This window comes from Canis lupus, chromosome 35, assembly GCF_048164855.1.
Source record: "Canis lupus baileyi chromosome 35, mCanLup2.hap1, whole genome shotgun sequence".
Lineage (NCBI taxonomy): Eukaryota > Metazoa > Chordata > Mammalia > Carnivora > Canidae > Canis > Canis lupus.
The window spans coordinates 19,200,616-19,224,106 of NC_132872.1; the positions used below are offsets into that span (position 1 = coordinate 19,200,616).

Below are 23,491 nucleotides of genomic sequence, written 5' to 3' on the forward strand. Positions count from 1 at the left end.
GCAAGCCAGACCAAGTCTTTCAACATATCTATTTATTTTTCATTCGTAGTCATTATAGAGAAGTCTGGTTTTGATTGAAATTGTTTTTAAGTTTGAACATGCAGCTGTATATAAAATCAAAGGATAATAGGGGGAAGCAGCTCCCCAAATAGGATATTTTCACCCATAAAACAGTGAAAAGTGAGAGCTAATTTAAGCATCTAAAAAACTTTCAGGTGGCAAGTTTGACCTTAGTTCTAGTGTAATATTTTACATATGACAAATCATTCCAAATATCTAATAAGGAATATTACGAGGGGAGAAATTTAAACAAAGAAATACCAGATAGACTTTGGGAGATTTTTTATTTTCTTAAATATTTTATTTATTTATTCATGAGACACACACACACACACACACACACACAGAAACAGAGATAGAGACAGGGACAGAGAGACAGAGATATAGGCAGAGGGAGAAGCGGGCTCCTCCAGGGAGCCTGATGTGGAACTTGATCTGGACCCTGGGATAATGCCCTGAGCCGAATACAGACACTCAACTGCTGAGCATCCCAGCCATCCCAGACTTTGGGGAAATTTTAAATAAAATACTAATAGAATATGGAAACTATTATTGTGAATATTATGAAATAAAAATGATATATTAAATTTCAGATTTAAAAATACCTAAAACTAATAAATTCATTTTTAGGTAGATTTATTTTTAGTATTACCTAAATTATACTGCATTTTAGTTCTTCATAGAACAGAATTTTTATCTGTGCAAAAGTGACATATTTACATTACAGAAATCAATCATAACATATAAAAAAGAAAAAAGGCCCTATATGGCCACCCTCATACAACTCTGATTAGATTGTCTTCTTATAATTATATTGAATTATTTGTTATATTTTCATTAATTGTTTCCTTGTTTATATGAACATTTCTAAAGATTTGAAATGAGTTAGCATACACTGTCATGTATTTTTTTAAATATAATATTCCCAAACATTTTTTTCTTGTTCCTCTACTTTTTTTAGTGAAGCCATCATTTTAACAGCTTCACTAGGGTCACCTGAGTGGCTGAGTCGATTAAGCTTCCGACCTCAGCTCAGGGCCTGTTCCTGATCAAGCCCAGCATCAGGCTCCCTGCTGATCAGGGAACCAGCTTCTCCCTCTGCCCCTCACCCCTCTCATGCTCTCTCTCTCTCTCTCTCTCTCATTCACTTTCTCTCTGTCAAATAAATAAATAAATAAATAAATAAATAAATCTAAAAAATAATGGCTTCATTAAAGGTGAGCTTACTATAGTTGACTAGCTTTATTAAATATGAAAATACTTTCTAAATTTTTACTATTATATATTATGACATTTATGTAGCCTTGGGCTCATTTTTCATGTCTTCCAAAAGGAATGATACTGTCAAATCAATTTTGTACACCTGAAACATCATAGGTCAGTTATACTCTATTAATTAAAAAAAAAAGAGGGAGGGAATGATACCAATCTCATAGATTGTGGTGAAGAGTAAATGAAATATTCTACATTAAATATTTAGCATACTACCTGAAACATCATTGACTAAAATAAATTGTTAGTTCCTCTTTTGAGATCAATCCTTAGGTCATGGATGCCATACTATGGATGAGTACATTCATATGGTAAAGAAAATAAGAAAGCAGCTAATGGTGGCTATTTGTAGCCTGTGAGGCAAGTCATGCACTAAGGAAAACTTGGTGTTTCAATATATTGTGAATATTAAATTGTAATGAACATAAGAAGTATATATTTTTGGCATCAGATATTTGCTAATATATTCGTTTTAGGAAGATAGTTTATCTTCTTTATTCCTTATCTTCCTATCTCTACAAATAGTATTTTTTTTTTCTGTTACAATCTCATGACATGTTTGAACTTGGGGGTTGAGTGTGACTCTTTGCTCCTAGATGAAATGTCCATATTTTTTAAAACTCAAATTGTCATTTAAGTAAACTTTTAAGTTGACAAGCATCCACTTCACAGGAGAAACAAAGTGACGTATTGAAGAACCCAGTATTTAGGTCTAATGCTGCACTAACATGCTCAGAGATTAGGGTTAGTTACTCGGGCTCAGTTTCCTCATTTATAACATAAGATGTGTGGTAGTTAATTTTATGTGTCAAAATGACAGGCCACAGGGTGCTCCGATTAAGCATAATTCTGGATGTGTCTGTGAGGGCTGTGACAACTGGTATTAGCAATTGAATGGTGGATTCTGGGAAAGTAGATCGCCCTTCCCAGTGTTAGTGAGCATCATCCAGTCCACTGAAGCCCCCCAAAAGAACAAAAGTTAGGGGAAGGAGGGGTTCACTCCTTTTTCCTTGCTTCTGTAGACTGGGATATCTTAATCTTCTCCCCTCAGTTGGACTAAGATTTATACCATGGGCTTGCCTGATTCTCAGGCTTTTGGATTCTCACTGAATGAAATCAGCTTTCCTGGGTTCTGGATTGCAAATGGCAGACTAAACACTACTCAGCCTCTGTAATCATGTGAACAAGTTCCTCATCATGAATATTATGAAAGATAGTTTCTGTTTCTTTGGAGAACTCTTACTAATACAAGCTGTATTTTATTACTTTATCTTTGAGATTCTATTGCAAGAGGTATATTCAGGAAACAAACCTTTTAAACATTGTAATTTATCATGGAGCAGAGCAAATAATATTTTTTAAAGTAAATAGTATGGGGAATATCTAATGGCTACAGCCATTAAAATTTTACTAAAATACTAATACTAATAAATTAAAATTTTAAAATTCAATTTTTGTTTTTCAGAAAGAATGAGGGTAGAAAATGAGATTTCATTGTATCTTCTAGTGAGCTGGATCCATGTCTTACGCTGTTGTAGCTCTATGGCCTCCACAAAGGATACTTTTATTTTGGCATTTCTCTGTCACGTTCTCTTGCTCTCTCTCTTTAAAGATTCTATTTATGTATTTAAAGAGAAAGAGAAAAAGTGAGTGTGAATGGTGGGAGGAGGGGCAGAGGGAGAAGAAGAGAGAGAATCTCAAGCAGACTCCCTGCTAGCCATGGGGCCTGAATCTGGGCTCAAATCCACAACCTGGAGATCATGACCTGAGCCAAATCAAGAGACCGATGCTTAACTGACTGAACCACTGAGGTGCTCCTATTTTGGTATTTTTAAAAAAAGTTTCCTTGAGTCTAACATCCATTTGAAAACTAAGAATTTTGACACACCAGCTCTCATCACTTAGATTCGTCTCAGTGGGCTTACCAAATAATTCTATCAGGGCTAAAATATAGTTTTTGCCAGATTAATAAGCAATTATATATATAGAGAGATATATCTATATCTCTATATATATATACTTTAAATTATATATTGCTAAATTAGCATAATGATCTAAATCTGACTCTTCTGGGGAAATTTACGATTACGACTTTGGAAACCAAGTTTTAATACTCTCAGTGTCAAAGTGGGAATAAGGGTGCCTCCGTTATAGGAAAATAAAGCACATTTCACTGAAGCATCTTCTAACACTAATGGAAGAACTAAAAGCTGGGCAAGATTGAGCCAAACTCATTTAACTGAAAAGGCCTCAAGATATAGGTGCACTTTCTTTCTTCCTAGCTACATGAGTGGAAAACGAAATGTACTATATTCTTCAGCAAATGTCTGTGCTCCATAAAGGGAATACTATAGAAATTGAAAACCCAATTGCTAAAGTCAGGAGATATAAGTAAAGATCGGGAAGTCAGTTGTGTTAAAGTGTGTGTTGGGAAAGAACAAGCAAATAAGAATGTAAGAAATGTCCTGCTATGCTGGACTGTATTCTGTGGATTCCATAAGAAATGGAAGTTGACATAGTCCATTACCTAGAAATAAAACACATTTTTAGATCAAACAGCCGTTTTTCACAAGGTCACAAAAGCTCAGCCAGCAAGAAAGCCAAATAGGAATGGAACAAATGGGGGTAACTTAGATCTCTTTGGGCTGATTAGTCATTCATATCATTTTCAGTTCATAGACTAGTTAGTGGGTAAAGATTGGAGTACATGAGGAGACCTTAATAATGTGTACTTGGATCAGTGAAAGAAATGATGCAAGCAGAAGGAGCATGTGCATCAATTGCATTTCCCTGGTCTACATTATAAAGTTAAAATGGAACATGAACTGTGTAGTCATGTACCTGGTTAGAAAACACCTCTTGCTGACTTGGTAGCAAATGCTTTTTCCTACGATGTTAAACATATGTAATGGCAATATCATTTAAGTGTCTATCAATCTGATAAAAACATATTCTGGATACTCTAAGTCAAAATTCAAAGCCACCATATTTCACATTTATCCCATAAGAATTTTTGCTCTTGTTTTCACATACACAGTTGTTTTTCTGTTAATTATGGCAAATAATCTTTACCACAATTCTGAGAAGTCGAAAGATGTAGCAAATAAAAATTAAAGAAAAAACTCAAGGAAATAAGAAAATTGTTCCAACTATTACTTTCCCTACAAAAGGTTTGTCTTCAAAGACTTATCAGGTATATTGAAAGTAAGAGTGTCGCATTCTAGTTGTGTAGTTACTATTGGGAGTGGGTTTCATCACTGCTCTATCCCCCATGTAAGTTACTGTAACAGTTCAAGTGAGGTATCTCACTGCTGAGTGATTCAAGGCTTTTGTAAGCAGCTGTAGACAAAGGACCCTAACTCCACATCTGTTGGATAGGTGCACAATTCTCACCTCAAAGATAACCCATGTTGTGCAGGCATTGGCTCAGTTTCCAAGTGGACCCCTGCCCTGGCAATGAATTCTTCCTGACTCTGGATCTCTATGGTCCTGCCAGCTATCTGTAATGGCTCCCTCTCCTAGGAGCTCATTCTATGTTCTCTTCCCAACTCCCAGCCCAGGTGATCTTTACTCATTCTTCAGCATTAAGCAGAGCCCTTGGGCTATTCCTGGAGAATTCAGTCTCTGTTATTCTTGAGAGGTGAAGGAGAGGCTTTGTGAGTATGATGAATTGCGCCAAGCCTACATCTTCTAGACTTTTGAGGATAAAAACCTCATTTTGAAGACCAGAGTAATTTCAAGAAATTGCAAGATAAAAGTAGTCATAGTTCTGGTATGCATTGGCTTTTGAGAATCAGGATCTGCTTTTCTAGTATCTGTACTTTATTAGATATAGTATCATCTACATACACTGGGAAAATGCTTGTTGCTGTGAAAAAGGCTCTAACATTCATGCACTGTGGCACTGTTCTACCTGGATTTAAGTATGGGTACAGTGCTGCCACTTTATTAGTTGTGTGACCTTGGACAAGCTATCCAAGATTTTAATGCCTCAGTTTCCTTATCTGCAAAACTGGCATAATAATAATAATACCTATCCTATAAGGCTGCTGTAAGCATTATTTTTTTTAAATGAATGCATACATGCAAAATGTTTAGAGTGCAGTAAGTACTTAATGAATGTTAGATGTTATTACTAAATAGAAGGTGTATTGTTTATTGAACCTGCAAGCTTGTTTATAACCTCTCTAAGTTAGCCAAGGACAATGTTTTGAAATTTTTTTAAATCACATAATTGATTTAATATCCTCCATCTCTACTAAGATATGTTTGGTCTTATAAATAAATTTAAAATGGGAGAATTAATAAATTGGCCCTTGTCAGTATTAAGAGACAGAATATTTTAAACTTCACGGATTAGGAGGCAAGATATACTTTAGAAGATCATGAAAGATGAACATTAACCTGTGGGTCTACATGTAGGAAATCCCCACAGTCTTTAGCTAGGTTTAATCACGTCTCCCTGGGCTCCACTTCTAGCCATTAACAAATTACCTCATTGTCTCTTCTGAGGCTGACAGGCAATTTTAGTGATAAATAAAGTCGAAGATTTTCAAAGTGAGGTTTGAATTACTTTGCATATATTTACACACATAAACAAAGCAACATTTGGCAAGTTAGGATTTGTCAGTATAAAAGACATTTAATAAATTTATCACCACCTAGTTGTTCCAGAGGCAAACACTAATTTTCATGTGATTAATCTAAACATTCAAAGAGTGAATTAATGAATTTCTAAACAACTTACTTTGGCTTGCTGCTACCTTTGCTGATCTTATACCCACCTATGTTGAAATCTCTTTCTCTCACTTAATTTCTCCCACCTCTTGGAAATTTTGGGAACCCAAAGAAATAAACAAATAGTTAAAGACATATGTAAAAAAGGAATTTCTCGCTCTTCTAAATGCAAATGTACATGGAAAAGAAGAAAAAATGCTTTGAAGGTAGCATATTTTTTATGATCTACCTGATGCCTAATACATAATCAATCACTTTCATGAATCAGAGATTGAGAAAAAGTTTGCCTCCATAGAGCACTATATACTTCAGAGTACTCAATAGAAAGGACAGGTAAGAACATTCTGGAATAAGAGTTACAGGGAGAGAGCAGTAATAGAGCACAGCTTTCTCAACAGATTGAATTCGCCAATGTACCTCTCTATAAGCTACTAGTAAGTGAATAAATGTTACTATCAACAGAGACTAGAAAAAGCTAAGTTAGCAAAACAGGGGACAGTTTAGTCTATTCTGGGCGACCAAATGTCAGACTGTCATTGAGGAAGCAGTAACCTCAGGCAATGTCGGATGTTTGTTTAGGCAGCAAGTTACCTTGGGGGCTTACCCTCTGTTGTTTGTCTCTCCTAGGCTTGAAAAATGTTAAGATCCAAGAGGTTATTATTTCCTAATTACATCAAGAAGAAACCTAGGCCTGAGTAGGCTATTTGGGGGTTTCAAAGACATAGCAGGACCCCGTACCAAGAGGAGGGGCTCCCCCCTGATGTGATGGTGCAGGTACATAGGAGGCCAGGAGGAGCACCAAGCAAAGAGATACCTCCCTGGCTCGGGATGAACATGCAAGCAGTTTGGAGGCTTTTCATTCCTAAAGCGGCAATAAGGGAGAAAAAATTCTTTTCCTATTGCTTTCCTAGGTTCTCCAGCAAGGACCTATAAATTAGACCAATAAAAGATTAATAAGAGCAAAATAAACTGAAGTTTATTAGCATGTGCATTGGGCTTACACATGGGAGTATCCAAAGGGGTGGCTAGAACTTGTGCTTACATAGCGTTGTAGCAGAGAAACAATAATTTTTAGAATAGTGACAAGACAAAGGAAAAGGAAGGATTTTGAGTTTCTAAGGGCAAGAAATTATATATATGGGGGAACGAATGGGAGACAAGAGCTAGTTAGTAAAGTTTGTTATATAGATTCAACTCTGGGCTAATGGTTGAAAGTTGTCTCTGGTGATTAATGCTGTCCTTCTGGGTAGAGAAGGGTGAGGGAACACCTTTGTAAATTTATGTCCTGCTTTTCGGTAGATGGAGGGCAGAGAGCTTTTCTACTTCTTCTCAGTTGCCTTCAGCTCAAAATAAGTTTTATGCCAAAGTGGCATATTTTAGGGTGGCATAGTCTTCTCCCCTACACAGTTTAGTTCTCATTCCCATCTTTATAACTGAAAGACTCCAAACTGCTTAGATTAAAACTTGAACTGGCAGAGACAGCGAGCCACCCAAAATCAAATGGCTACTAAAACTTTTGGAGAACTTCAGCTATTCTCCTGAGTCTAGAAGAGAAAAGCTAGACAGTGATCAGTAATATAATAATTTGGTAAGAGAAGGTTTTAAATTCCTGTGTATCTTATTACATTTCTCTAAATCCTCCCTTTCCCACTTCTTAGTTTATACAAATTTTAGAATGGGAAAAAAATGATTTTGATACTATTTTTGAAGTGTGTAGATGAGAATGGAACATTTTCAGGGTTTTTTTTTTTTTTTTCATGTAGCCTTTCATGTCCAAATGAAGATGCCTTTTTTTTCCTCTATATTAATTAAAAGGCAGTACTCTTTACTTAGTGACTAACTCAGATTCTTTCAAATTCTCCTTATTTCAGTGACTTGCTATATTAATGAAATTAATGAGAGTGTTACATTTTGTTTTTAAATTACGCCTGAAATCATGAGACTGTCATCACCACCATCATCACAATAACAAGAAACACGTATTAAATATCTACTATTTACTAGATACTATACTACCATGTTATAAATCCTGCCTTCTATTCTGTCTGCTATGATCCAGGAACTGCTCTAGGCACCAGGAAAATAGCAGTGAACTAAAGAGACAGAATCTGTGCCCTAATGGAGCTTATATTTTAGGGATGAAAAACTTGAGCTTAGACAGATTTGAGTAAATTTCAAGGTCACGACAAGCAATAATAACCTGCCAGTAACCTGGGATTTCAAGCAAGTCAGGGACTGCATAGACAGACAGTTAAGTCATCTATCCATACTAAATAAGTAGTCTATTTTTATGAACCCAAAATGTTTTCTTCTAAAATATTCCTAAATATTGTATATTGTAATAGAGTAATTTGTTGCTGTTTTGAGTCATTGGTCCATAGGGCTGTTTTTATCCCATCACAAGGATTTTCTATTCTAGTTCTTGCCCAGATATGAGGAAATCTTAAGTTGGTTTTGATCTATTTTTCTCCACAACAGTCCATCAGTATTGACTATAATTTGCCAAAATCAAAAATGACTAAGTAAATAACTCATGTTTAAATTATATGAACTTTTCTTCTCAGAATGGACCTTGTTAAAACAGTCATACTATACATTTGAATAACAAATAACTCTTCAGTAGCACCTCAATAGAATATCTTAACCTCCTTCAACATGGTCTTGTCACAGCGGGGCCAACCCAGCCTGAAGAAAAGAACGGAGGCCAGTGCTTCCTTGTGAAATAATGTAGGATCTATAGACCCTTTTTAAGGCACCAGTTTCTTCTTGTGAGCTAGCTGTGTTGTGGTTTTGTTGTTGTTGTTGTTTTGTTTGTTTGTTTTTCATGTGAAGATGGGGACGATATGGGGAAAAGAAAGGCTGACACTCAAGGTGGCCCTCCAAATGTGTTATAAAATGTTTCCTTTTACATTCTTGTCAATGCCCCTCAACCAAAGACCATCAGGAACATAGGTTTAGTTGAACAAAGTTGGGTTTATTGACTTGTTGCAGGAGGGGAGAGATGGTGCCATGGGAATGCATGGAGTATGTCAGTGGAGGGTTTTAGAGAGGACTCCCTATAGAATTTTGGCTGTAGAATTTTGGCTTCTGTTAGGTGCTTTGGGGGAAAGATTCAAGGAAACAGGGCTTTGGTGTGGATTGGTGTGGATTAGAAAGTAGTGGTAACTCTATGTTTGTTTCTTCATAATTCTTATCTAGAAAACAAAAAGAATGCAGTAAGGCTAATGTTATGTTAGGTAAATAAGCAGCATTCACTCATATTAGCCAGGATTGGCAGATGTTTGGTCATTTTTAAGATTAGAAATGTGTGTGATATTGTCTGTGATCAGACATGATTATTTAGTAGTCTTGTTTTTGTCCAGATTAATGGCTGATGCAGAGTGGTCTTATCTCACATTAATGTTCTGTGAACAATCTTGTTGTTCATGATAACAACATGATATAGCCATTAGTCCAACTCTTAGTAATACCAAAGCCCAGCTAATACTGATGTGCCAAGACCTGGCTATGAGAGGCTGTCTTCTCTTTTACACTATTAATAACGGCCTTAGGAAACATGTAAGGAAATTGTAAGATTAGTTGTTGCCATTAAAATATTGGTTGGTTTCATACTTCAGCACAGGAGGTATTGGAGAGTTAAGATTTCATGAAGTAGGATTGCAGAGGGATAAAAACGTTCTCAAATACAACTTTCCATTTGTTAGGAGGGAAATTTCTTTCAGCCTTAGCATTCTTTATTTGAACAAAATTTTCCAAAGTGTTCCAACAGACAAAACAAAAGGAATTTAAGTGAAAATCTGATTGTAGTGGTTGAAAAAGGGGTGAGGCTGGCGTGTTAGGGATTTGAGTAACATTCACATAACTTGCAGCCTGTGTCCTAGGCAGTTGTCAAACAGAGAATATATGAAGTCAAGCAGTGGCAACCTTTGAAGTTAAATAATCTCTGTTAAGTTTCCCATATTTCAAGTAGTCTATGAATCCATGATTCTCTTCAGAAATGGAGTCATGGAATAGACTTTGAGTGTGGTGATTTGAGGATGGTCGATTGTGTGTTATGATTTATATATCAAATAACCAATAATCTGATAATGTCAAGATGATAGCAATAGCAATAAATAACTACTACAGTTGATTTCTCTGGTTGTTTTAAGAACATAAAACAGAAAATGGGTTCTATTCCTAAAATATTATAAGAAGGGATGGAATTAGATGGCATTTGATCCAAATTACATGAGTTTTTTAAAAATTATTTTATGAAATCAAGTCATGTTTCTATGACTATTGATCTTCTCCTAGCCTCATGGCACTTGATGAACACATAAATATAGCCCCTACAATATGACATGCACTTTCATTATATTTTTAAACCATTTATCTTTGAATAATTTTAGACTTATAGAAGAGTTGCAAAAATAGTATACAGAATTTCTGTATATCCTTTATAATTTCCTTTCTTCCATAATGTTAACGTCTTACATAACTATGGTAAAATGACTAAAATTAGGAAAATATCCCTGGTATAGTACTAACTACTGATCTATAGACTTTACTTGGCTTTCACTATTTATTCACTAATGTTCTTATTTTGTTGCAGGGTCTAATCTAAGATTCAACATTGCATTTAGTTGTCATGTCACTTTAGGCTCCTCTAAGGTGTGACAGTTCCTTTGATTGTTTTTGTCTTTCATTAAACTGATATTTTTAGGAGTAATGGTCAGTATTTTGTAGAATGTCCTGTGATTTGGATTTGTCTGATGTTTTTTATACTTTGATTGAAGTTATGGATTTTTTAGTAAGAATATCACTTCTCAGTACATTGTATCAGGGATACATGGAATAAAATATATCTGATCACTGGTGATGTTTTTCTTTATCACTTGGGAAATGTCTGCCAATTTTATTTATCACTCTTTTTGGACAGTTCTGTTTTTTTGGCAAATGCATGGAGTTATGTTTCCTCCACCACAATAATGTACAAATTTTTTCCACAGTTCAAAAATTCTTCTCATGCTTGTCCTTTGATCCCACCCCTTTCCATCTCTAATCTCTAGCAACCACAAACTCATTTTCCATCCTTACAGTCTTGCCTTTTTCATAATGTCATATAAAGAGAATTATACAATATATGGTCTTTTCTATCTAGCTTCTTCATTTAACAAATGATTTTTAGATCTATCCCTGCCATTGCGAATTAGTTCTTGTTACTTTCTTTATTGCTGAGTAGTATTCCATTTTATGTATGTACTATAGTATTTTTTTAATTCATTAGTTTTGTCTCACACAATGGATAAAATGGAAGTGAAAACAATTGATTTTTATTTTTCTTCTACATATCTTTCTTTCGATTGTTATTGGTTGGCATTTTAAATTATGTAATTTTTTTTTCTTGGAATAACTATCAGTTGAGGACAATCTGAACTTAATTCTTTGGAGAATTAAAATAGTCCACATGAATTATTAGATAGAATCTTTGGTTTTCTTATGAAAAGGAAGCTGCTCAATAATATCTGTTAATAATTATAACGTGCCAGCCAAAACTCTTGACTAAATGTATATTAAGATATCCTGCCATTGACCAGGAAAGGGAAATGGGCATCAATTTCAATTTATTACCTATAGTCACCTGGGAGTTATCTAATTTATCAGATCCTTTATTACTTCAGTATTCAGCCTCAACTCAGTAACTTTTTTCCTATTGAAAAAGTCAATGAAAATAAGCCACATAAATGGCCAGAAAAAGTGGAAAAGCTATATATATTATATAACAAGATAGAATTTAGGGAAAAAATCAATGTTAAAATAAAATGTGCATCTAAGCACAGAGTGAAATTCAAGAAAGGTTTGTTGTAAGTATTTTTCCTAAAAAGTCTTAACAACAGTTCTGTTTGTTGTTTGTTGTTATTGCTAACTCTACTGATAATGCTAAGGATCTGTCAGCAATTTCTTATAAAGTATGGGTTGTGGAGTGTCTTATCAATAACCCCTGTATTAGTGTTCTATGGTAATATGCATTAACTAGATAGACGAGGGACCATTACAGTCTATCACTGCAGTGATCCATACATTGAAGACTCCCTAAGTACATGTTGACACAATATTGCAGCAGTGATCCATGAATTAAATATGCTTTGGATCCGAGTCATTACAAGTTTAATGGAAGAAATGCACCAGTTCTACTGAAAAATGCCAGTTTTGGCTCTATGATCAATTCTTCCATAAACACATTTCTAATGTCTGTCAGTAATGAATATTTTTCTTGAACCATCCCTGCTTATTATATTGTGACTTCGTCAACATTCGGAGTCCCATTTGATATTGACTATATTTGAAACTCCTTGAGTGTCACAGAAGAGATCTATGGAATAATTGCACAATAGTATCCACACAAATGTATCTTTTGTGAATAATGGAAAGCACTATTTTACCCTTTTTAAGGACTAGGCATAATAACTACTCAATAGACTTAAAGTGAAAGAAAATTAAATTTTTATTTGGGTCATTATTCAGTCTATCCTTCATAATAAAGTGTTCGTGGAGTTATTGTCATGGCAGAGTGAGCAAAAGATATGTGACAATGTTCCCTGCTACTTAGCATTTATTCCTTTTTATTCCATCATTCTTCTTTTACATATATTAAATTTTTCATGGTACATACTATGCAAGATAATAGTAATCATTTCTCAAATATTTATAATAGCCTTACAAACATCCTTTCCTCTGCTGAACACATACTGGGCACATGCAGGATGCTAATTATGGAGACAAAAAAATGAATAAAAGGAAAAAGAATGAAGGATGAAGAAGGTTTACAGAATAGATTCCAAAATAATTGGGTCAGATATTTATCTGAAATGGGAGGTGAGTTGAAGAGAATAGGTACAAGAACAGAAGCCAGTGAGAAGGAATTTAGACAAAATAGAAATATTCTCAGTGGCTTTACTCTAATCAATAAACCAAGGATTGAGTTATTTTGCTATTAGGGTGTGTGTATGAGCAGGGGGCTGAAGAAAATGAAAAGGAATTGACTTCTCATTGTGAGGAGCTTCCTAGTCTTTTCCCATCAGGACATCTGTTCTCCAGTCCTTTCCCGAGAGGCAACTGGCACGTGGTTTTGTCTTCTCTGCTCTTCTTTTAGCCTGCACCTTTTCTCAAAGCAAAACAAAATGAAAAACAAAAGCTTTCTGCTACTTTTAATTTAATGTCTACCTTTTAAACTAATTCTCATCTATTTCTGTTTTCTTTGGTTAGTTTTCTGTCCTTGTCATATTTTTTTTCTCCTTTTTCCTATCCTTCTATTGAATTTTCTTCTCTTCACTTTGTCAAAACCATAACATCCAGAACATAAAGCAGGAAGGTGTTTCTTATTTTTGTAAGTGTTCAGGTGGAAAATGTGCCAGGAATCTTGTTGTACCTCTCTCATTCTACAGATGCCAGGGATGACTCTGTTATTACAGAGTGGGGCTGGTCTGTATTTGCCTCCCTCTGTGCTAATTAGGGTAAGAGGAAAACCAGAACTGGGATGTGCATGTGTTGGGATGGGACAAGGGGCAGGTGTGGAGAGTGAAGGAATTTATACTGGTGGAACCATGGGCCCAGAGATGCGCATACCGTTGTCAGCAGACAACATATCTCTACAAATAAAGCTGAGAGACTAGGAAGTTGAACCCTGGAACAAGGAATAAAGAGCAGAGTGGTGGGACTTGTAAGAGGTGAAATAAATTCACAAGAAATGGAATCACTGAAAAACATCTCTTAACAGCTATTTTATGGGGGGGGGGAGCGCTGTGCAATGTGCTTTCACATACATTATCTCATTCATTTCTTACAACAAGGCCATAAAGTATATGCCGAGCGTCTTGGGTATGGAATTATTGATTTAAGTAGCTTTAACAATGAAGCTCCAAAACTCAGTGACCACCTGAGACTAAATGTGAGCAGTGATGATTGAGGATGGTCCCAAAAAGTCTTAACAATGTCAGGAGGAGAGGAAGAGGGAAGAGAACAGGACAGATACAGAGAAAGGCAGAGTAATGCCATGTGTATAAAATTACTGCACTATCATGAAAATAAATGCTTTAAATATGTTATAATGTATCTTTAAAAAGACCAAGCTGGGGTGCCTGGTTGGCTCAGTTGGTAGAGCATGTGACTCTTGATCTTGGGGTCATGAGTTTGAGCCCCACACTGGGTATACAGTTTCATTCAAAAATAAAAAAAAAATTTTATTAAATAAATTAAATTAAAAGACCAAGCTATCTCCTTCTATTGATCTAAATATGTAGTGAAACTATATGGTTTTGTCTGCTTGTAGACTGACTACTAACCAAGATGGCTTAACATTCTCCTTAGATTGATAAACTTTAGACAGGTTTCTTCTCAATTATAGGTTCCTGACTTACCTTTCCTCAGAGCATTTACTTTATAAAACTTGTAATTAAAAATTATTTCTCTGTTCCTTTGAGATATAAATCTCCTCCCAATCTTTTGTCAGTTTTACAGCCCAGGAATGTCTCTCTCAAGGACCTGGGAGCCATCCCTTTAAAATGTCATCACTACGAAAGGTAGCAGCCCTATCTCCCAGTCTCTTTGGTTGGTTAGAAGCCTACCTTCAGTAAGTGCCAATTAGCAAATACAGACGATCTAATCATATTGGCCAACCTCCCTTCTAACATTCTCAAGTACTTTTCAACTAGCTCACTCCTATACTTATAAACCCTCCTGCCTTTTGTTTTAGAGGAATTGAGTTCAGTCTCTTTCCCTTTTTGCAGTAGACCTGAGCTCCATTGCAAATAGACTGGAGTAAGACTTTCTTACCTATTTAACTCCATTGGTTGCAATTTTTCTTTGACACTACTAACCCTGGGTGAGTGTCCATTTGTAAGAGTAAGTGCACAGTATTGTCAGGGTGCTTGGGTGGCCCAGTCAGTTAAGGGCTGCCTTGGGCTCAGGTCATGATCCCAGGGTCATGGGATTGAGCCCCGCATCCTGCTCTACAGGGAACTTGCTTCTCTCTCCCTCTGCCTGCTGCTCCCCCTGCTGGTGCTGTCAAATAAATAAATAAAATCTTTTTTTTTTTTTTTAAGTATACAGTATTCTTCATCCACCAAAACATAAGCTTTAATAAAATCAATGGCCTTATATCTGTAATAATTTAAGTATAATCCTCTTTTGATATAAAGGATGGTTCAGGTGATCTTTGAGATCAGTAAATCTTTTGACCTTTGAAATTTACCTCAGATGTGGTAAAAAGGAAGCGTCCATTCACTGGCCACAAAAACATTATTTTAGATAGCTGTAATACATATTTTAAGGAAAAAATGTAATCAAGGAAAACACCAGGCGAAATTTAATACTACGCGCGCGCGCACACACACACACACACTTACGTACACACACACCTCACTTGATTTTTTTTTCCTAAAGAGATTTTATGTATAAGTTATAGGAATATTGTATAATTGGCAAATACAAATTAAGAAAAAAATGGGAATGAAAGAAAAATAAGAATAAAAAATACTATGAAACTGGTGGTCTATGGACACCATGCCATAAAGCCTATACAACATTACTGAAAGGGCATCCCAATTTGGGCTTGAGTTTTCAAGTAACTAACTCAAAAGGAAGGAAAAATGATCAATTACAAGATCCCCATTATCTGGAAAAAAGAACAACAAGCAAGACAATTTGAAGAAACACAAGATATTTAAATCTGAAAGAAATTTTAGCATTTATACATGCACATATACGTGCATGCCAACACAATGAATAATCTTTGTAGGCAGGTAAATGTCATATTTATTAACTGAACACTGTACTAAATGCAGAAATCTATTTTGTAAGATTATTTTCTTACGTTTCTTGATACAAAATAGATTTAAAAAGTACAAAGTTCCATTTCTGTAAAAATGATCATGTAAGGCACAAGATATCTAGCACCTGGTTCTCTGGTAGCTTTGTCCATTCTTTAATTTAGTCCCCTTAAAAATAGTAAATGAAATACAAATTCTTAAAAATAAGAGTTTACATAAGTCAAAGTTTTCATGTCAGTTAGGCTATAAAGAGGGTAAGATTATATTCTCTGACAAATTTCTGGGACTGCAGAAGAATATGTACTGGTCAAGATTTAACATATTTACTTAAATATTTCTTTAATTTTATTCCATGATTTCATTTCTTAAAGTTTGGGTTTTCCAGGTGGTTGTTTCTGTTGACTGTCACAGTGATTGGTTTTCTTACGGTGGTTTGTAACTTTTCCTGTGATTATAGGTTTAACATGTGCCCTTCCATGACTGTCCAACCTGCTCTGGATTGTGGGGACATTCCTAGGGAGTTGTATTTTCCCTTGCAGGGACATATGCATGTTACCAATTATATATTATAGGGTCTCCATCTGAGTAGTATAATTTCAGATCCAAAATCAATAGGTGGTGTGAAGTTTGGGGCTTGATTTCTTATACAAAACTCTGCCTTCAGCCCATGGCTCCTGGTAAACAGTTTAGCTTCTTTGCCATTTTCTATAGCCAATGAGTGGGGACACCTCATTCATATTTCCTGGGTGGTCAGCCCACTGGAGTTCCTGGGTTTACGGAGAGAGCTTACACTCAACACGACATTGTGTGCAGGTCTGAGATTCCATCTACTGACTTAGCAAAGGCATTAACATCCAGTCTTACAAGGGTGTCTCAGCTTCAAAAACCCCCTGTTCTTTTCAGCAACAGTTCATTCACTTCTGTAACTTTTACTTATCTCTTAGTTTCTTAACTATGGGAATTTTCCTTTCTTTTATGTGGTTATACTTTATAGAGCATTGTCATTTGCTTGCTGGAGTTGCCTGGGGTGAAGGTGAAGTGAAGCGTGGAGTGGACTTTATGCTAAAACTGAATCCACTATTTTGACGGAAAACATATTTAACTGATCTGAGACTCCCTCCATTAGCTTATGATATCTATATTGAAAGGGTTTTTTTTTTTGATAATTCAATGAGATAACACATGCAAAGTTTTTAGCACAGTTCCTGGTACATGGGCATACATGGACACTATCCGATAGTGTTACGAATAGCTAATCTACATTTAAACTTTTATAGGAGCACCAGAGTGGCTCAGTGGGGTAAGCCTCCAACTCTAGGTTTCTGCTTAGGTGGTGAGCTCAAGGTCATGAGCTCCAGCCCTGCATACATCCAGTGCAGAGTCTGCATCAGATTCTCTCCTTTTCCTTTTCCCTCCCCCTCTTCCTCTCTACTCATTCATGCATTCTCTCTCTCTCAAATAAATAAATAAAATCTTAAAATGTTATCTGTAAATATAATGTGTAATTTAAAATATAAGAATACATTATGTACTTTTACACTAACATTATTGTATGCCAATATATTAATAGCATAATTAATAAAAATAGGTACATAAATATGAAGTGTGCACAAATATATATTAAGCACTATATGCTAGGAACAATTTGAATCACTCTAATAAATATTAACACACGTGTTCCTTACAACAACCTATTATCTGTATTTTACAGGGAAGGAAACTGAGGCATGGTGGTCTTAAGCAAATTACCCAAAGTCACACAGCTAGTTAACGGAGAAGCTGTATTTCAACCTATGCGATCTGGTTTCAAAGTCAGTTCTTCTATGCCATGCTATGCTGCTTTTTAAACATTTATCTGTGCTATTTTTTACCCATGGTATTACGAACCTTCTCCAACAATGTATTTATAGCAAGCAATGTTTTCTGATTGAGATTAGATATCAGAGCCTATTGAAGCAATTCTTTGTAAATATCAAAACCACGTAACAGAATGCAGAAGAAAGCATGTGGTGTGCTTCTCTGTTGAAGCTATTCATGCATCCAGATAAAGCTGAAGCAAGATCAATGTGCTAAGAGTGGGATTCTTAAAAAAAAAAAAATGTAGGTTTAAACGAACACTTCACAAAGAATGATATACGAAATCACACACAAAAAGTGTACAATATCAATGGTCACTGTACCAGTTAACAATTTATTGCCACTCAGCTCCAAATTTCCCCTTCAATCTATGCTCTGTGAAGATAATAGTCTTCCTTTAAGCATTTCTCCTTAAATGAGCACAATGTTAGCTTTCTCAGTAGAGGGCACTGGAGCAGCATCCCTGGGAGGGAGGGCCCACCTGTTAGTTTCCTGGTGCCACAGGGTAAGTGGGTGGTGCAGCTGGGATGGCTTCCAGTGTTCCTCTGTTACAGCCACAGGCCCAGAGCACTGCATCCATCCAAAGTCTTGCCCAGGAGACTCCCACAACCCTCAGCAGGGAGACCAGTAACCCCCAAAACAACCTGCTGGCCTAAGTATTGTAATGACCACTACAGACACCAATGTGGCCCCCTGAGACCCAGAGGATCCCACCCTTCTGCTTCTCTGTCTACAGGCCCAACCCGTGTGTACCTGGAGGATTGCCACCCCCATCTGCCTGCCCCTGTACTGGAAGCTGATTGTCGCTCCCCACCTGCACTCTGGGACACTGCTTTGTGCTGGCCAGTTTTCTAGACCAGCTTTAGCCTGGACAAACGGGGGAATTTTTTTTTTCTATCTGGTGGGCTAAGCTATACTTTCCCCAATAAGGTATGAACTTCAGCCTTGAGGAGAGAGTTTCACTCTGAGTTTGTCTTTCCTTGGATACTCTCTCTCATTCCTGGAGTATCACACAGCATTTTCATATCTGTTATGATTATTCTTTTATCATAGATTGATGATTCTTTATATTGAGCTTTGGTTGTTTAACTCACCATATGGTTTCTGTTTCGACCTACATTAGTCATTAGTCAGTGCAAATTAAAACCACAAAGAGATACAATTATATATACATTTGAATGGCTAATCTGTTTTTTAAAAAAGTATGGACAATACCAAATATTGGTAAAGATGTAGGGCACCTGGAATTCTCATTCACTATTGGTGGGAATATGAAATATTATTAGTACTTTGGGAAAAAAAGCCTCAAAGATTCTTATAAAACTAACATACACTTATTCTAATATTCATCAGTTCTACTCCAAGAGAAATCAAGACATATATCCACAGAAAGGCTTGTATAGGAATGTTCTGAGATATTGTACTGATAATAGCCAAAGCTGAAAACAAATGCCCGTCAATAGGCACATGGGTAAATAGACTATGGTGTAGTAATTTGATGGAGTACTACTTAGTGATAAAAGAACAGAAAACACTGCTTTTGAGCAACATTGATGAATCTCAAAATCATACTGAGTGAAAGAAGCCTTAAACAAAATGTTCATATTATATGACTCTATGAGATTCTAGACCAAGTAAACTAAGGTTTGATGGGGGGAAAACAGTGGTTGACTCTGTGAAGAATAGAGATTAATTGGGAAGAGGCTTGCAAGAATGTTCTGGAGTGATGAAAGTATTATTATACCTCTTGATATTCTCTGTGCAAATACTAAGAATGAATCTTTAAAAAACGTGAATTCAGGTTATATAGATTATGCATTTGCCAAAACTTATTGAATGGTTCTGTTAAGATTTGTGCATTTCATAGCAGTGCATTTAACCTAAAAATGTTTAAAGAAGCAATGGTGTAATGCTACAGTGCTTAGATGAGAAGTATACTGATGCCTGCAACTTATTTTGAAATTCATTCAAAATACAGGTGGACTTATGGATGCATAGAGGGATGGCTAGATGAATAGACATATGATAAAGCGAATATGGAAAAGTGTTAATTGTGGAATTTTTAACAGAGTGGTTAGAATATGGATGTTCACCTTAAAACTTTTTTTTTCAATTTTACTGTGTTTAAAAAAAATATAAGAAATAATTGGAAAAACACTGAAGGTGATCAAAACCATCTTAGACTTTTGTCTCTTAAAATTATTCAAATCATTCCCTGGCTTGGTATGGTATCAAAGTGCCAGTTTTGTATGAGGCTTGAGAGCTAAGGGTCTATTGTGAGCCCATGAAGACTCATTCATAATATAGGTATTTTTCCAGTGTTAAGACTGAAGAGAACTGACTTAAATTTACTGTTATAGCACTTCTCCTTTCTTAAAATTTATCATGGCCTTTGCGATGGCCTAGAGTGTCTTTGTTTTATGTGATGAAGGCAAGTGTGCTTTTATGAAGGCATATATTTATATTCTGTAATCATTAGAGACTTAGCCTGACTTTTAAACCATACCACCAGGAACTAATATATAAATGGTTTCTATCTATTGCTATTCATTTCATACATGCATATGTTGATTAAGTTGTAAATTCCCCAATGTAGAAACCATCTTCTGTTTATTTTGCTTCTCTACCCAGAGAATATTGTACAGTGCTGTAGACACAGGGGATATTTAAATGCTGATGGTGTCAATTATTGAGATGTTTAAAATCTTTTTGAAATATCCAGGTTAAGGCTGGACTCTTACTAAATAATACTTAGTTCACTCAGAGTTAGTGGTATAGCTAAGATTATGTAGTTTACTCACATACACAATCTTTGATTTCTTTAATTCTATATTATAGAAAGTTCAAAATAGCTTTTATATTAGGCACTGATTTTATTTTTATACAATAGACAAAGAATCAACAGCTAATTAAGTCCACTTTGGACATATAATCCTCCTGTACTCCCAACACGTCTACCATAGGATGCCAATGAAGGACCACCTCCTCACCCCCAGGGAAACAAATGTCTTAAATACCAGTAAGCCATGGACAACTAGTGATCAGATTACAGATCTTAAGTCATCATAGGGGAAAGAAAAATACATGTGGACTTATAACCCCAAAGTAATGGTATTCCCTTAAATATAGGTTTCTCTTTCAAATTGCGAGGGGAAATGCTTTAAAAAAGAAAATATGAGGCACTGTTATATGTAAGTATGACAGCTTTGAATCAGTCTTCCAGGTTAATAAGGGGAAATAGCTTTACCAATAGGTAAAGACAAAAATTAGAGGTCATATATTTCTTTGAACATCAGCTCAATTCCAACTCAAAGACCCCAAAACGTTCCTAAGGTACATATCAGAAAAATACCAGGATGCTCACCGAGAGTCATCATGTGATTATTGCTAGCAACAAGAATCCAGAAGGGTGAGGTTAGCTATCTCTAGGAAGGCTTCCCAGAAACACTCAATTCTGAACTGAGATTTGCAGACATCACCATTGAGATTCAGAAGGCTGGCTCTTAGGCAACAGAAAATGACCAATGGAGAAGGCAATCACTGAAAATCCTGTGATGTGTGACATGTGAGGATAATGTGCTGAAATAACATAGATATACAAAATCTAGAAAGTGGTGGTGGAGGCTGCTAGGGGGAATAAAAACTTGTCAATATTTATTATTTTCCCAAATATTTTATCTAAAAGAAATCAGCAGTCCAGTTTCAAGAAACTCAAAGAGACCCATTCATCTATAACTTCACTTGAATGAAATAAAATATTTACTAACATCATAAGCATCTTTTACTGTCCTGATATATTTACTGGCAAACACTGTAATTACTAATTTGATTTTTTAGGTACGAAGATACCAAGAAGATAACGATGATAAGAAACATGGACATTCCAGTCCACTTACAAGTTTACCTTTATTTCAAATTACTTAAATTTCTAGTACTAAGCAGTCTAAGTTTGTACATTCCATGTCTATATTATGAAATTTAGATAACTTCTGGATCAAAAGATACTAAGTTTTCAGACTTTGAAGAGTATATTAACTGACTTGTAGGTGACATTAACACAATTGTTTTGTGTTTATTTATGAGCTTCACAAACACATCGGTAACACAGTACCTGTTAGCAATTCCATATTTGTAGCAATTCCAAATCATCCCCAAAGCACATATCTTCTTCACCTAAAACCTGTTATGAGTGTGTATGTGTATATACCAATATAGACCAATATGATTTTTAGTTCCTTGCAAGTGTATATAACCTTATCAATTATTTCAAATAATTTTCAGTATTGTATAAACCATGTAGTAAATTTTTTTGCAGTGATTGTAACCATAATTTTTTTTGTAACCATAATTTTTAATTAAAAATACCTATCGGCTGAGAGAGCATGATGGCGTATTCTTCCCCCAAAGCCTTCCCTAAAGGCAGTTTAGGGTTTGTTAGTTTTCTTTTTTTGTAATTTTCAATACTTTTATGTGGCAATGGGAAGAATATGATATTTCCTATATATTAATGATTATACATCTCATTTTCTTTTACATGTAAATCACAAGCTAGGGGCTAGAGTTAAGTGGATTTTTATTTTTAGGCTCTGGCCTGAGCTATGGCACGTCTGCTAGCTAAAAGACAGTAATGAAGGCTATTTAGCCCACATTGCTTTGGGAAACAGGCTTAGCACTCCATAAATCCTGTATTTTACCTTATTTACACCATTCACACGTACAACCTTTATTCTGTTCATCTACTTGGAGTCTAATTTAATTTACTGAAGAGTGTGCATTACTCACTCAACCTTAATGTGGACTTGATTCAACTATAACTATTGTAAGCTAATTGTGCTGTGTTGGATTTGAAGGTGATAATGATGTGCAGTGACAGGTTTAACAAATTTTCGATTACCACATTCAATTACTTTTGGTGCATCCCACTTATCAGTGAGCCAAACACTTAATTCATTTAAGGTTTTGACAAAGAATATGGGATGAGATGATTCATTAGAGAGACTCCCAGGACAGGTCTTGCACTCTAGATGTTATTAAACAACTCCCTCTGTTGCTTTACAGGTTGATTTTAGAATCTAGCTGTGTTATAGAAAATGTAGTGCTTATTTGCCACATGTTCCTATCTGGAAACAGATTATCCAGCGTGTTGAGATTTGCATTAATGCCTATATCAGCACATCAATATTTGTGGCTTATGAAGTTTTAAATAAAAATGCAATTATTTTCAAAGATCAGTGATAATGAGTCAAATATTATTTACTTTATAATTGATTTCTTTTTTTAATTGATTTATTTCTAAGTCTATATTTATCAATGCTATTCTATAAAATAAAAATAGGAAGTTTAAAAATAAAGTGAAAATCACCTATTTCAATTACATTTCTGTACTTGTTTGTAAATTGGGTTAACCAATACTTAAGAGAATTTAGAAAATTTTACCCTTTGAACCAACAGAAAACAAAAGAACAGTTAGTAAAACATCATTTAAGTTCTCAGAGAAAGACAAGTTCATCTTATTCCTATAAATCTGAAGTTTGATGAAAATCTCTAAGAAGATTCTTATGGTAGAAAAACAAAAACAAAAACAAAAGCATTGGATTGTGTCATTTCTTTGAAAACAAATTGCCGAATATATCAAATAGAAGCTCATTTCCACTTATGACACAAGATACAAATATGTTTGCAGTGCTTATTGTCTCGTCTTTAATCTTCCTTATGAAGAGGGAGGTATTTGAGTAATATTGACATTCGTTATTGTG

General features: G+C 35.3%; 1 long non-coding RNA gene across 15 annotated transcripts in view; it reads left to right on the forward strand.

The window, feature by feature from the left end:
- The window catches only part of LOC140624701 (uncharacterized), a 360,972-nt gene that overhangs the window by 36,679 nt on the left and 300,802 nt on the right, over positions 1-23,491 (forward strand). Inside the window, exon 1 of one of the 15 annotated variants that reach the window (XR_012024171.1) lies at positions 17,588-17,689. The exons of 13 other annotated variants lie outside the window; for them this stretch is intronic. This is a non-coding gene — a long non-coding RNA (uncharacterized lncRNA). Of the gene's footprint in view, positions 1-17,587; positions 17,690-18,482; positions 18,666-23,491 lie in introns of those variants that run through there. One more of the 15 variants, XR_012024170.1, reaches the window with a different exon arrangement.